The 13915-nt window shown below is 47.1% G+C and overlaps 1 long non-coding RNA gene across 1 annotated transcript; it reads left to right on the forward strand.

Moving 5' to 3' along the window:
• Nucleotides 1-3950: 3950 nt before the first annotated feature.
• Nucleotides 3951-4899, forward strand: LOC105996739. The gene is made up of 2 exons (XR_001175621.1): nucleotides 3951-4345; nucleotides 4468-4899. It is a non-coding gene; the product is annotated as an uncharacterized LOC105996739 (long non-coding RNA).
• The last annotated feature ends 9016 nt before the right edge of the window (nucleotides 4900-13915 follow it).

The following is a 13915-nucleotide window of genomic DNA, read 5'->3' on the forward strand; positions in this document are numbered from 1 at the left end:
AAGGCCAACCGATTGATTTCAGAGGCCTGGTCTCCAGAACTATGAGAGAACTTTTTTGTTTATTTATTTATTTTGTGGTCATTTGTTCTAGCAGCCACAGGAAACGAATACATTTGTAGACTAATAACAGAACGGATGGGCACCTGCTTGAATGAAGAGCTGCAAGCAGAGAGATTCTTCTTTTACATCACATTCCTTTCCTGTGCCATGGGAAATGTCTCTCTGCAGCTCTGGCAGTGGTCCTCAACTCCAACGGTATCAACCTCATACTCGGATACCTGGAGAGGCCTGGTTGGCTTCTTCACTATGCGGTGATGTAATCTTCCTGCTCCTCCTGAGTTGGAGGGTAAGAGGAGAGATATCATTCTTGCCTGGTGCTTAAGCCTTTAGGGTATGGGAGATGTCTAAAGGTTATTTCCTTCTCTGCTGGGTGAGTGCCTGAGGAGTTCTCTCAGTGAACCGCCCACCCTGGGGGGTGGGGAGGCAGGAATTTGTGTGTGTGTGTGTGTGTGTGTGTGTGTGTGTGTGTGTGTGTGTGTGTACTGGGACTTTAAAAGTCAGGGCCTGGGCACTGTCCCTTTGCTTTTTCACTCAAGGCTAGTGTTCTACCCCTGGAGGTACGGTTTCACTTCTGCATTTGGTGGTTAATTGGAGATAAGAGTCTCAGAATTTCCTGCCCAGGCAAGGCTTTAAACCTCAATCCTCAGATCTCAGCCTCCTGAATAGCTAGGATTACAGGTGTGAGAGACTCCTCCTCTTCTAGCTGTTTTGCTGGTTAGTTGGAGATAAGAGTCTCATAGACTTTACTGCCTATGCTTTAAACCTCAGTCCCAAGAGTGCAGCTGCCTGAGTAGCTAGAATTACCAGTGTGAGCCACTAGTGGCCAGCAGGGAACTCTTGGCTGCCAGACTGGCAGTGCCTCCTGGGTTGGCATTGAAAGACCCTCCCTCTGCCTTTGGTCTGGAAGTTTATCCAGCGAGATCTTTTGGGTTAACTCAAGGCCAGCCACCTCCCAGATATCCAGTGGCTCATAGGAAACTTACATGTCCTGAAATGGCAGGCTGAATAGACAGGTCATTCCAGGTGTTATTTTCATTAAAGTGACTATAAAGTAATCAACATCTGGCCAGTCAATTTCCCTCTATTTTGTTTAATAATTTCCTTGTAAACTCACACTTCCCTGTAAATATTTAAATCATTTTGTCCCTTCTTCCTCCCCCGCTTCCCCAGAGCACAATTACAATTCAATTCTAATTTAAAGAAGTGGACATTTGTTATGATACAATAGGTTTTATATCCAAGAACTTGATCTTCTTCCATATGTTTGACTTGTAGTCTGAATCTTTCTGTTCCATTTCAGTTTTCTCATGGTAGTTTGATTTTTTTTGTTGTTGGTCATGGGGCTTGAACTCAGGGCCTAGGTGTTGTCCCTGAGATCTTTTGCTCAAGGCTAATCCTCTACCACTTTGAGCCACAGCTCCATTTCTGGTTTTCTGATGGAAATGAAAGTTTTCTAATTGGAAATAAGAGTTTCACAGACTTTCCTGCCTGGGCTGGCTTTGAACCGCAATCCTCAGATCTCAACCTCCTGAGTAGCTAGGATTACAGGCATGAGCCACAGCCACTAGCATCCAGCGGGGATGCTGAATTCTTTTTCGTGGGGCCTGAACTCTGGGCCTGGGCGCTGTCCCTCAGCTCTTCAGCTCAAGGCTAGCGCTCTACCACTTGAGCCACAGCACCACTTCCGGCTTTTTGCTTATGTGGTGCTGAGGAATCGAACCCAGGGCCTCAAGCATGCAAGGCAAGCGCTCTATCACTGAGCCAACTTCCCAGCCCCGCTGAATTCTTTTTGTTGTTGTTGTTTTTTATCAGTCATGGGGCTGAACTCAGGGCCTGGGAGCTGTCCCTCAGCTCTTCAGCTTAAGGCTAGCACTCTACCACTTGAGCCAAAGCGCCACTTCACGTTTTCTGGTGGCTAATTGGAGATAAGAATCTCACAGATGTTCCTGCCCAGCTTGGCTTTGAACAGTGATCCTAAGATCTCAGCTTCCTGAGTAGCTAGGATTATAGGTATGAGTCACTGGTGCCAGGCTAGGGATGCTAAATTCTATTGAAGGATTTTTCTGCATCTACTAAGATAATCATGCGATTTTAATATTCAGTTCTGTTCATGTGTTGTATTAGGTTTATTGGTTTGTGTGCTTGCCAAGAATGAAACCAACTTGATTGTGGTGGATAATTTGTTTTTATGCGCTGTTAAATTTATAGAATTTTTGCATGTATGTAAAGAAATTATTGCTTTTATTCTGGTACTGGGGCTTGAACTCTGGGCCTGGGCTCTGCCGTTAGCTTTTTCCCTCAGAGCTAAAACTCTACCACTTGACTCCCAGCTCCACTTCCAGCTTTTTTGTGGTTGATTAGCGAAAAGAGTCTTAGGGACTTGATTGACTAGGATGGCTTTGAATCACGATCCTCAGATCTCAGCCTCCTGTGTAGCTAAGATTATAAGCCTGAGTCACTGATGCCTGGAAAGAAACTATCTCAATTAACCCTTCCTTGGGCAAAAAGTCATCCTATTTGTGCCTTGGGAACTAATCCTTTCCCCTAATGGGGAAGCTGATTTTGAAAACTAGAGTGGCTGAGGGACAGCTCCCAGGCCCTGAGTTCAGCCCCATGACTGATAAAAAACAACAACAACAAAAAGAATTCAGCATCCCAGCTGGATGCTAGTGGCTGTGGCTCATGCCTGTAATCCTAGCTACTCAGGAGGTTGAGATCTGAGGATTGCGGTTCAAAGCCAGCTGAGGCAGGAAAGTCTGTGAAACTCTTATTTCCAATTATTATTATCCAATTCTTATTTCCAAAGACTCACAAGTCTTTGCCCCAGCCTGAGGCCGAATAGGTTATCGGGAGCCCTATGCCAGGAGAGAGGTACCATAGGCAATAAGACCTATAGACTGAGACTGTGGACATAGAGGCTTGTGACAATAGGCCTTAAGGGACAGGTGAAGGAAAGTCCCCACCCCCCTTCCTTCCCCCCCCCCAAGGTATAGCCTGAGGGAAGGTGAGATACTAGGCAGGAAATGGAGACATGCCAGAGACATGGCTGGTAAGCAGGGCAGAGTAGGGCTCAGCTGAGGATCTGTAGACCAATGGGCTGCACTGGGTGGGAAGGGACAGACTTCCAAGGAGGGTCTGGAGGCATAGCCCTTAACGTCAGCAGACACATTCTGGATCTCTCCAAATGCGAGGCGGTGTCCTGACCACGTGGCCCTCTTTGCAGCTTCTTCTTCCTCCCCAGTGGCTCTGTCTTTCTCCGACTCCTGTTTGCCTGGCCTCCCGCTGCCTTGCTTTGCCCAGCTGCTCAACCGTGCTCTGGGCTGTGTCTGGAAGTCATTAATGGACAGCAGGGGCCTCCTGCTGTCTGCACCCGGCCAGGAAAGCAAACAGAGCGAGGGTGAGGGATATAAAAGGACCTCAGTTCTGCCCCGAGAAGCAGCAAGCTGGGGGTGGGGGAGAGGAGTGAGGGGAAGTGAAACAGGAGAAAGAGGGCAGAGAAGTGAGAGGTAGATTCGCAAAGGAGAAAGGGACCTTTGCCAGCCAGCCTAAAGGGAGGGGGGGGGGAGGTGACCCAGGTCACCAGGGCCACAGCTCTATGTCCACACAAAGGAGGATACCAGGATTCAGATAAGTTAAGGGGCCTTGGTGGGAAGGGGGAGGGATGGGGATGATGCCCTCAAGAGCCCTAATCATTACGGTCGAACTGAGGAGGTGGAGAAAGGGCTCCTGTGTACCTCCCCCCAATCCCTCACAAGAGGCCGGACTTAATGGTAGTCTCAGAAGTAGGTCTAGAAGACCATTGAAGTGGACATGGAGGAGAATGCTGAGACCTAATCCAGGGCAGGTAGAGGTGGGGGGTTGGGGGGGGAGTGGCAGGCACCTCTCAAATCCTCATCCTGCACTGAAAAACAGCAGTACTGGAATCTGCTATTGTCCCAGGAATCTGAGCCATTCGGATTGCCCAACTAAGCTTGTGTTTGGAGGAATGAGCAGAGGGCAGAGGTGGGGGTGGGGGGAGGTGATGGGAGTGAGTCTGTGATCTTTCTGGAAGGCTGAGCCCACTCAGGTGCCTTCCTACTGATGATGGCATTATCACCATCCGGGGTGTACTATTAGCCCATTCGGCAGCCAGAAGAAAAAGAGAGGCCCGGAAAAACGAGGTCAGCTGCACAACATGGCAAAGCTAAGAACTGTAGGCACCTGGCGCTTCAACCTCAAGGGTCTGCAAGTCCCAGGAAGAATGTGCAAACATCAAGCTCCCAAGTGTGTTCCTGTAAACCCAGAGGTGAAGCTGCAGAGTGGGCATCCATACCCCACAGGATACCCCTCCTGCCTACCCAGGGTGCAATTTCTCCAGAACATTCTTGGCCTGTCCTCACGTCCTCCCTCCCTCCTTCCCCTTCCCAGGAAACCCTTTCTCTGCACCTTTTAGTTCAAGTTCATGGACACAGGATGAAGACTCACAGTTGGAAGGACCAGATGCTGGAGGCTTCGTTGAATACGTTTCTTTTCTTGCTCAGTAAGAAAAGAGAGACTGTGGACCCTCTGGTCCTCACCACTAAGAGGAAGGGTTTGGCTCAGCCAAATACTCCTCCAAATTCTCAGAAGAGGAGCTCTCTCCATCTCCAGATTCCACGTTCCAAGTTTGAAACTAGTTTCTGTGTTTATCTTTGAATTTTCAGCCAGGACTAGCTTTGGGCTTCCAGGACGAGAAGCCTTTCATGTCACCATGTCGGTTCCTGGGCCCTGTGAACTGCTTGCTTCATGTACAGAACCTGCCCAACGCAGGCAAACAGGACCCTTACCCCAAAAAGACCCTTAAAGTACTCGATCAATTTCTTCCTCTGTGTGTATGCATGTGTGTTGCTTTAATCGGCTGCAAAAAAGGAAGCTTTCACTATGAAAACAAAAAGCTATTTTAAAAAATATGTCACTGGTTGTAATTATGTGAAGTTTTGCTTCCTGTTAGTAGATTTCTGGTAACTTCTGTGAGTCCAGCGTTTCACATACACACATACACCCGCATCACACACATCTGCCCTGGCTTCCTCTGAGGTTACATGTGAGAAGAGCGGTTCTGTGATTCATCTGTGGGACACTGAATCATTTACCTCTGTTGTCTTGGCATGGCTGTAAACAGTGCCCTTCTTCCTCCTGAAAAGCCCAAGATTTAGACAATAAATAACAGGATGACTTTACGTAGAACATTCTAGATTGATCTGAGAGGGATGAACTTCTTTATTGGTATGTTCTAGCTGGTATCAGCCACACTGTTTGGCCCTGGGATTTTTTTTTTTTTTCTGGTCGTGGGGCTTGAACTGTGAGCCTGGGCACTGCCCCTGAGCTCTTCAGCTCAAGATGAGCACTCCACCACTTGAGCCACAGCGCCACTTCTGGTTTTCAGGTGGTTACTTGGAGATAAGAATCTCACGAACTTCCCTGCCCCAGCTGGCTTTGAATGGCAATCCTCAGATCTCAGCCTCCTGAATAGCTAGGATGACAAGCGTGAGCCACCAGCACCCAGCTGGCCCTGGGATTTTGATCCTGAGGGCTTCTAGTTGTGGTCTCTCCCCACCTTCCTCCTCCTCTCCTCTCCTTCCTCCTCCTCCTCCTCCTCCTCTATTTTCTTCTCTTGACCACAAAGTCTACCCCATTTGTCTTTCTCTCAGCTTCTTCTGGGCTAGATCAGTAAGCAAAACGCAAATAGAAAAAAAAAAAGCCCTGCTGACAAGGATTTCTCTTCCTTAATATTTTAATAAAGACATTTTAAGGCTATGAGTGATAGTCTTCTAAATACCCTTTTGTATACATCCCAGATGTTTGAATATGTATATTCTTGCACATCTTCTAATATTCTCTTGGGCTATAGGGTTATTCAAAAAGATTTTGATTGTTTGGTGTTTCTTTTTCTCTTCTTAGAATTAAAAAGATTAATTAAATGTTTCCTGTTGGTTTCTGAAATATTTAAGTGCATCATACAGTGTCATAAATGTCCCTCTGACTCTGTCTTATTTAATCTTCCCAACCCACTTGAGCTAGAATCTACCCCTCCTATTTTACATAGGAGACACTGAGGTCCAGACAAGGCTAAAGTAATAGATGATTAATTTTCAATGTCAGCCTGACTGGATAAAGGAATATCCCGAGAACTAACTGGTCAAGCATCATTTTCTGGGTGTGGCAGTGTTTCCAGAGGATATGGGTCTGTGAGTCAGTGGGCTGAGTAGGAAGACTAGCCTTGAACGTGAGCAGACATTATCTAATCTGCTGGTGGCCCAAATAGAACAAGGACATACACACAGACACAGACACACAGACACACACACACACACACACACACACACACACATACACATTCCCTTCTCTCTCCTGGAACGGGGACCCTCTTCTCACCAACTCTGGAGCTCCAGGCTCTCTCCACCTTGGACTGAAAAGCCCATCATTGGGCCTTCTGACACCTTTGAACTTGGACTGAACCCTGTCACCAGTGTTCAGGGTCTCTGGCTTGCAGAAGACTATATGGAACTTCTCACCCCTCCCCTACAGTCATGTGATCCACAGATAAAGATTCAGATGGAGACGTAGCCATACCTCCTAAGGTTCTCTCCCTCTGGACTCCTCATGGAGGAGGGTCTTGGAGCAAGAGCAGAGTTTCACACCCTATCCCAAGCGAGCTCCAAACCACAACTACTTCCATGCCTTAAAGACCAGGCCTGGAAGTCCAGCAGCAGAGGCATTGGAGCTCTCTGGAAGTTGCTTCAAGGCTCTGATTTGACTTTTACCTCTTCTCAATGGATGATGACAGAGGAACCAGGTTGTCCAGTCAGGGATGGGCAGTCACTCTGAGAAGTCACCTGATTGTCTCCACCCCAGTGTACCCCTCAGATCCCCTGGGTCAGGTTAGGCTCACCTCTTATCCCTTATTCCAGTGCAGCAAAGGGAGAAAGGTGTCCAGCAGAGAGACCTCCTGAGACCCTGCTTACTCAGCCTGGGTCTTCCCAGTAAGATCTGGAAATGGTAGAAGCCTGGTCCATAAGAAGGGACAGTCAAGAGCAGTAAGCTGAGTGGCTGGTGGCAGACAAGCAATCAGGACCATTAGGAGCCCTTTCAGTAGGGGCATTCTGGGAAAGCTTCTCCAGGGAGGTGACACAAGCTAGCCAAGATAGCCAAGTTGTGGGCTGGGAAGGTGGCTCAGTGGTAGAGCGCTTGCCTTACATACATGAGGCCCTGGGTTCGTTCCTCAACACCACATAAACAGAAAAAAGCCAGAAGTGGCGCTGTGGCTTAAGTGGTAGAGCGCTAGTCTTGAGCTGAAGAGCTGAGGGACAGCGCCCAGGCCCAGAGTTCAAGCCCCACGACCAAAAAAGAGTGAGAGAGAGAGATAGCCAAGTCATAAAGAGGAACAAGGCCATCCACTCCCAGACCCAACCTGTTGGGAGCCAACTACCTCACTGGAACATCTTGAGGCTGTTTCACCTTCTCACTCTGCCCTAAGTAACAACCACCTTTTCACCTTGCCCTAAGCAAACACCCTGCAGCTGCTTCGGCCAATGAAAAAGCTTCCTTATTCCAAGCATATAAATACCCCTGTGTGAAAAATAAAAATTGGCAGCTTGATCAGAATCCTTGTCTTGCTGTCATTCTTCGTGTCTCTTGTCCCTTCATTCCTTCTCGCTTAGGTTCATCGTCCTCGTTGACGTCTTGCGGGTCGGGACACAACCTCATTAGAGAATCAAGTTAGCCAGGCACTGGTGGCTCACGCCTGTAATCCTAGCTACTCAGGAGGCTGAGATCTGAGGATCGCGGTTCAAAGTCAGCCCGGTCAGGAGAGACCGTGAGACTCCTATCTCCAATAAACCACCAGAAAACTGGAAGTGGTGCTGTAGCTCAAGTGGTAGAACGCTGGCCTTGAGCTGAAGAGCTGAGGGACAGCGCCCAAGCCCAGAGTTCAAGCCCCACGACCGACAACAACATCAAGGTTCCTCCTAGAATCTGCATCCACCACCACTCACTTCAAGAGGCTCCAAGTTGCCAGATGATGCTAGACAGAGTACCAAGCCACGGGGGTGGGGTGGGGGGCTCTCGCATCTGTCCAATGGGCCCATTAGCCTACGATCTGATTCACTCTGCAAACAAGCAACCAGCAGTTGATTTTCTTCATCTGTCTGACATGACAAACTCCAAAAAATGTCTTTAAGCTGAGTGGGGTAATAGAAAGGCCATCTGGCCAACACCCGTCCTGTGTGACCAGTGATCTTTGATTTCCCAGCTGTGTTTTTGGAAGAAAATAATTAAGGCTCTGAATGTTGCCAATAGGGTGGCTCTGCCCTTTCCTTGGCAGTGACCCCTACAAGAGGGCCCCAATGTGAAGTTCCCCTCCTCTGACTGCAGCCCCACCCTCCAGCCTCTGCTGGGGCCACTCGAGTTTAACTCCCTTGGGAGCGTAAGGAGCCACTACCCCTCTTCATGAATGGGCCCATGTCCCTTCTTGCAATGCAAGTCTTGGACCCTCCTTAACTTGGCCTGCCTACTTCCCTGCTAGTTCCTGGACACCTATCAAATGCTTCTTGATTTCAGAGCCTGCTTGGGAGTTAGGCTTTCTCAGCCTCATTTCATACATGGGGAAAATTGAGATTCTGGGAGATGAAGAGGCCTGCCTGGAGTCCCAGAGGAGCAAGATTGGCTCCTGGTGATTTATTGGCTCTGGCTCTGGCTCTGTTTGTCTCTCTCTCCTCCCCATCTCTCCCAAACCACATTATTCTGCCCACAGTATGGACAGAGATCCCAAGAACCCTTACAGGGGGAATGGTACATCCACGGGAACCCCAAAAACTATGGGATTCAAACAATTTTTTCCCATTCCCCTCTATCTGCTGCCATCTTGAATTCTAAAGTGCCTTTTCTATTAACCTCCCCAGAGGTGGATCCCATTTGCACACCATCAAGACAACCCCAAAAGACTCTCCATTTCTGGATGCTATGAGTGGTCGGCCCCTTTACCTCCCATTGGAGGTGGGTCCAAGGGGGAGCAACTCATACCTTCAACTTTCAGGACAGAAGTATGACGGGGAAGGGACTTCTTTTTGCTGACAGACTACCTCACTATCTGGACAAGGTACCTGACTGAACCTCCCCACCCAGAGACAGGCTAAATAAGAGAGAATGAGATGCAGGAGGAGGAGACAGCACAGCAAGACACAGTTGAAGCCTCAAATCTGCTTTCAGGAATACCAAGTGACCTTTCTTTTGAAAGCTGTAGTTAGGTTGTGGTAAGTTCCTATCCCATGAACTAAACAGAGGGCACTCCAGGCTGGTAGAAAGCCGGGTAGAAGAGACAGGAATGATGCAGGACAAACAGACCCTGTGTTCCAAGGAGGCCTTGGAAAAGATTCATGAGCTATCCAGGTGTCCCAGTCACAGAGTTTGCTTGATTGGCAAAGAATAGTGTCATATCCCAGATTATCTTCAGTCAGCTCCCAGGAAGGCATCTGGCATTAGAATCACATGGAAGACAGAATCCAGGATTTCCAGAATAGGCAGTTTCTCTGACGTGCCTGTACAATATCAGTGGGAGCCCAGACAGAGTTAGCATGCCTCATCCCTGCAAAGCAGTGGTTTGTGACCAGGGGCTATGCTGTGATTCCATCTGTGCACTTGGACGTGACAGCAAGGGAGATGGAAGTCTGGATACTGGCTGGTGTCTGCATCATCATTGTTCACCGATGTCTACATAAGATCCAAGGCCTCTCGCTCTATAGACCGAGCTCATGACATGGAACTATCTGTAGCTGAGTGCACACAGAGTCCCTGGTTCTTCCTGCCCTGGCTTCTCTACCAAGGAGGAGATCAACCAGACTAGAAGCCCTCAATTCTTGAGTAGCAGGCAAGGATGTCCTTTGACCTTCGGGAGCAACTGGTGGTTGTCAGAAAGGGATGCTTGGACCATCATGCCCCTGTGGTCAGTGATCCCTTTGCTGGGCCTGTGAGGTTCCTGGGCTGGGAAATCTAATCCTCTTGTGGGTCTGCACATGCTTCTACAGCCCCTCCCCATCCATAGCAGTTCAGAGACCCCACTTTGCAGACAGGATGAGAAGATCACATCACTCTTCTTTAATCTGGGAGCCAGCCTCTGGTATATGTACAAGAAGACTTACCTTCCACATGTGGAAGCTTGCAACCTCTCTCTCTCTCTTACAAATAATGAGGAAAATAGTGACAGTAGAATGATTGCACATAGTAAAATCCATGGAATGGGCCCTTGTATTTCCCTCAAGCTTGATGGAGGCATAGTTGACAGATGAATTTGCAGACATTCATGGTATACAATGTAATGTTTTGAGGGATGAATACATTGTACAATGACTATCACAAAGCAAGCTAGTTAACATATCCATTCATCTCACACAGCTACAGGTTCTTGAATTTTTGTCTTTGTTGTTGTTGTTTCTGTGACAGGACTGGGGCTTGAACTCAAGGCCCTGAGCACTGTCCTTTACCTTTTCCACTCAAGGCTGGCATTCTAGCTCTTGAGTCACAGCTTCACTTCCAATTCTTTGCTGATTAATTGGAGATAAGCATCTCACAGATTTTCCTGCCTAGGCTGGCTTTGAACCACAGTCCTCAGATCTCAGCCTCCTACGTAGCTAGGATTACAGGCCTGAGTCACCAGCACCCAGCAACAATGGTTTCTCTTCTCCTCTCTTTTTCTCTCTCTCCCCCCTTCTTTCTTTTTTAGGTGGGAAGCGTACTTAAAGTGTCCATTCTTGGCAAATCCCAAGTGCATGGTACAGTAATATTCTGTAGTTACCATGCTGTGTTTTAGATCTCCAGAACTTATTCCTCCCACCTGAATGAAACTTTGTACCCTGTGGAGCCACATTTCCCCATGGTATGGAGTTGAAGTGAGTGAATTCTACACTAAGTGAATGTTCTCCACATAAAGCTGTTAAATACAAAGCAAACACAAAGGACTCATTATGCCATACATTCTTGCACCTTCCTGGCGGCCCTCCTTTTTGATTTAATAGTACAGTCCGTGCAATCGTCAGCAGTCTCTGCGATGCACAGTGCCTCCTTGTGGGTAAGGCTCATTCTTCTATGGATGATGGGCTTTGACTATTTCCAGTGTTTGCTCAGTGTAATGGCACCAGGTGAACATCTGGACTGTATTTCACCCAGTTACTCATTATCTCATTGAAATAACATTACATCACAAACTACACGGTTTAAGATCTTCGACACATACGGTCTAATTTCTCTCAAGAAAGTGCCCAGGGATGCTACCTGGGGCAGAGTGTGATATGAAAGAGTCTGCTGTCACCATTTTATAGAGAATGTGAGCTTGAGGCCACAGGTGTACAAGGCTTTATCCTGGATCAAGTCACTCTACACCCTTGCAGCTGCTCTGGCTGGCTCTGCCATCGCCATTCCTCCTTCATCTTTGGCATACTGGCTCTGGGCCCTGGGGGTGCCGTGGTCCACACCTAGTCTTGGAGCCTGCTCATGAGCCAAGCAGGGAAACAGGCGTCCATAAGAGTACAGTTCTGCAGGCTTTACGGGGTGGAAAAATACTTAACTACAGTCAGCTGTTGCAACTGGGGAGAGGAATGACATGGGGGAAGCTGTAAATAGTTTTATGGCTTATATATTTCAAAAGTCTTGCCAAGCACCAGTGGCTCATGCCTGTCATCCTAGCTACTCAGGAGGCTGAGATCTGAGGATCACAGTTCAAAGCCAGCCCAGGCAGGAAAGTCCATGAGACTCTTCTCTCCAAGTAACCACCAAAAAGTTTTAAGCGGAGATGGAGCTCAAGTGCCAGCCTTGAGTGAAAAATCTAAGGGATAACAACACCCAGGCCCCGAGTTCAAGCTCAGTGCTGACACAAAATTTAAATACATAAGATAAAGTAAGTGTGGCAGAGACATATCTGCCATTATCATGGATAATGTTATCATGGATAAATGTCCTGACTGAAACCAATAGGCTATAAAAAATGTAATTTTGAGGGCTGGGGGTTATAGGTAGAGATCTTTCCTAGCATATGTGGGGCTCTTGGTTTGATTCCCAATACCAGAAAAAAAATATATATATAGTTATATTTTTGAGACAATTAAGGACATTTAATGTGAAGTGAATGTTAGGTAATATTAAGATATTATTATTGTTTGCTTGATGTGATCTAGTACAGATCTTTATTTGTAAATATACACAAAGGATTATTAACAAGTCAAAATCCAATCAGGATTTGCTGCAGAAAAAAAAACAAGCAAAACAAATGTTGAAGAGATTTCTTGAAAGGATTAAATACTGATAATGCTTGACTTGAAATGAGTAGGTTGGGGGAATTGGCAGATTATTTTTGCACTTTTGAAAATTTTCAACACAACCAAAAAAATGTGTGCATGTATATACATAGATTCTCAGACCAAAAAAAGATGTTCTACCAATAATATTTTTGAAGAAAGGAATTCAGAAGCCTCACATTCCCATTTATATTTACAGAGAGACGATGGTTTTTGTAGATGGGTCAAGTTATTTCCGAACATAAGCAAAACATTGCATGTCTGTCCAGTCTTGTCTATGAAAGTGTTTTTGCTTCCCAGAAGGATGAAGGTCTCCCTTTTCATCAACTCAGACTGAGAGGAGAGGAAAAAAAATCTCCATTCCTAGCAACCGCACCTTTCACTGATGCAAAAGATACAGAACAAACATCCAGGTTGTATGCTCCTGTGTTCCCTGGCGACTGGCTTTCCCAAAACAGCATGAGCTTATCAGATTCCTGCTCTCAGCATTTCACAGAAGATGGAAGTTATATCCACCCCACTGGTTACATGCACAGATGCTAGTACCCTGGAAGAAACAGCTTGGAACTTCCCCAGAATCAGTACCTGGAGGACCAACCACATCATAGAAAAGACCCATGTACATGAAGATAATGGATAATGGATGCTGTGTGTCTGGTAAGGTCATCCAGAAGACCCCCAAACACTGCCTAGCCTAGAGAAGCAAAGACTAGACACTGTGGTAGTGACTGAAGGCAGGGCTGGATACACACACACACACACACACACACACACACACACACACACAAAGCAAAACAAAACAAAACTGCCTTCCTGTGTTGTCCACTCTGTTAGGTTTTCATCTTGAGATCAAGGTCAAGGTGAAACTCCCCAAGGGAAGATTTAATCTTACATTCTAATACTTTAGCTGGTTTATCTGCCTTTGGAGCCAGGTGGGAAACAGAGGCAGGGTAGGATATTTCTATTTCTAGAAATAGGAATGGGGACAACTTAAGTGGTTGGAAACAAGCCCCACCAAGGACATGGCTGGTCATACTCTCTGCCAGACAACTATTGCCTTCTGGGTATGGATAGATCTTCTGGATTATTACAGACTGAAGTCCAGGGGACAGTGCTAGGCTCTTCGTACTCTGTAGACAAGAATGCAAGGAAACCACAGGACAGGATCAGGGTCTCTATAGAAATGGAGTGGCAGCTAAAGTAACCAATTATATATATATAGCTTACAATTGAGGGGTTGCTTGGAACATGCGAATTTCAGTGATGGTCTTCCTCCCAGGGCTCAGCACAAACCAATGCGTCTCAGGATGACCATTCTCCCAAAGGGTTTCAGGGTCTAGCCCCCAAAGCAGAGGGGATGGCAGAGGGGATGACTGCTTCAATTGTTTCTCAGGGTCCTGGTATTCATTCACACCACTCCTCATCACAGAGCCATGAACCCCCAAGGACCATGACGTAGATCTGGACCCTGACTCAGGGCTCCTGGTGTCTTAGTGCTAACAGAAGTCTTGATGATGTCATCTTGCCACCAGACAGTAGAGGTTAGTCTGGGG

Source organism: Dipodomys ordii, unplaced genomic scaffold (assembly GCF_000151885.1).
Source record: "Dipodomys ordii isolate 6190 unplaced genomic scaffold, Dord_2.0 Scaffold135, whole genome shotgun sequence".
In the NCBI taxonomy this organism is placed as follows: Eukaryota; Metazoa; Chordata; class Mammalia; order Rodentia; family Heteromyidae; genus Dipodomys; species Dipodomys ordii.